Raw genomic sequence first — 2406 nt, 5'->3', positions numbered from 1 at the left:
CAGTCTGGGCAACAGAGTGAGACTCCAACTCAAAAAAAAAATAAAAATAAAAAAATAAAAATAAATAAAAGGATTGTCAGTAGTGGGAAACTGCCGAGGGGGCGAGGAGGACAGGATTGGCAATAGAGGGATTCTGCTGGGGAAGAGGGGGCACCCCTCATCAACAAGGGTACCTGCATCATGAACATTTGTATATTTAACCCTAAATTGTACCCCAAGTCTTTAAAATAAATTTTTTAAAGTGTGGTAAATATACATGATGGAATATTACACAGCCACGAAGAAGAATAAAATCATGGACTTCGCAGCAACTCGGATGGATTTAGAGTCCATCATACTTAGTGATCTATCACAGAAACAAAGAACTGAGTACCACATGTTCTCACTCATAAGTGTGTCCTGAATATTTATCACACTACTACAAGAGAGGGATCGGCAGTAATAGGACACTGCCAGCAGCAGAGGACACATAACGTCAGTAAGGGTACCTGATCCTAAACCAGGGAAAGTGAGGACCAGCGGCAGGCCCAGGTGAAGACTTGTGTACCTAATGAAGACTTGTGTACCTAAACCTGACTTGTACCTCACATCTTTAAAATAAAATAAAGAAAAGAAAAGGAGGAGGCAGAAAAAGACCCTAAGAAGTATCCAGGAGAGAAATAGAAAGGCAAGGTGCCCAGGAGACCGGGAGCAGGGGACTTCTCGGGGGCAGTAAGGAGTATGCCAAGAGCGGCTGAGGAGTGAGATTTGGTGATCTCAGCATGCGTTGAGGATGAAGACATGACTGGAGTCTGTTCAGGAGACAAAGGCAAAAGCCGGGGCAGTCGCTGGAGGAGGATGACACCATAACAGAGACACCATAGAAAAGAGACGTGCAGGATAACAAGCCCGGATTTTTTTCAAGCATCTGAGGTAGGGATCGCAGGAAGAACACCAGGAAGGAAAACATGTAGAGCTTGGTTCTGGAATGTTGCACGTGAAACATAGACACTCGAGAGTATCTTCCAACGCCCTTACCCACAGCTCAAATTTTTCTTGCCAGCCCAGGTTTCCTCTCATAACCAGCAAGACTCAGGGAAGGCAAGGAGTCCCTCGTTTATTGGTTAGCCCAGGGTCTCTGCAGGGGTAGAGACCCAGGCATGCATCCTACCCATCATGTGAGTTCCAGGTGAACCCCTCTTGTGCCATGAGTACAAGATAGCCCACTCTGATCTCTCGGCTCACTTCACTGAGTCTTAGCGTCTGTGGCAAAAGTTTTCAACAATTACGTCTTGAGCACCCACTATCTTCCTGTAATATAGCAGCAAATAAGACACACATGTGGCTTCTCTGTGGCTGACTTCACTTCAGAATTTATCCAGCCTTGTGTTAAACAACTGTGAGGTAGAAGAACCTGTGTCGTCCTCTGCTAAGTCCCAGAAGAGCTGAGCAACACTCAGACTTAGACCTGAAAAGACCTCAACATAGGCTAGAAAGGCCCTTACAAGTACCTAAAAGTGAATGATTTAGAATGGGGATTGTACAACACTTTGGGAGGCCGAGGTGAGTGGATTGCCTGACGCCACAGGTTCGAGACCAGCCTGGGCAACTTGGTGAGACTTCATCTCTACAATAAAATATAATTAATTAATTAATTAAATAAAATAAAAGGGCTTATTTGAGACAAGGTCTCATATCTTTAAAATTTTTTTTTTTAAAGAATGGGGGTTAGCACCCCTTCTTGATAAAAACCCTTGAACATCTAGGCATACGGGGAACATACTTCAAAATAGTAAAAACCATCTATGAGAAAGCCACAGCCAGCATACTCCTAAATGGACAAACATTGGAACCATTTCCCCTGAAAACTGGAACAAGACAAGGATGCCCACTCTCACACCTCCTGTTCAACATAGTATTGGAAGTCCTGACTTGAGCAATCAGAGAAGAGGAGGCAATCAGGGGTATCCAAATAGAAAAAGAGGAAGTCAAGTTATCTCTTTTTGCAGATGATATGATTGTGTACCTTGAAAACCCAAGAGAATCTGTCAAAAACCTCCTTACACTGATAAAGGCCTTTGGCAAAGTCTCAGGATACAAAATAAATGTACAAAAGATAATTGCATTTCTCTACACCAATAATAAACAAACAGAAACCCAAACAAAAAACATAATTCCACTCACAATAGCACAAAAAAAATGAAATACCTTGGCATCTTCCTAACCAGAGACATGAAAGACCTTTACAATGAAAATTACAAAACACTGCTCAAAGAAATCAAAGATGACACAAACAAGTGGAAAAATATCCCATGCTCATGGATTGGAAGAATCAACATTGTGAAGATGTCCATCTTACCTAAGGCAATCTATAAATTCAATGCAATACCCATCAAATTACCAGCAACATTCTTCTCAGACCTAGAA

Source organism: Carlito syrichta, unplaced genomic scaffold, assembly GCF_000164805.1.
Source record: "Carlito syrichta isolate Samal-C Ts95f unplaced genomic scaffold, Tarsius_syrichta-2.0.1 Scaffold308972, whole genome shotgun sequence".
NCBI lineage: Eukaryota > Metazoa > Chordata > Mammalia > Primates > Tarsiidae > Carlito > Carlito syrichta.
The sequence above is the reverse complement of the archived record's forward strand: the minus strand, read 5'-3'. Positions refer to the sequence as shown.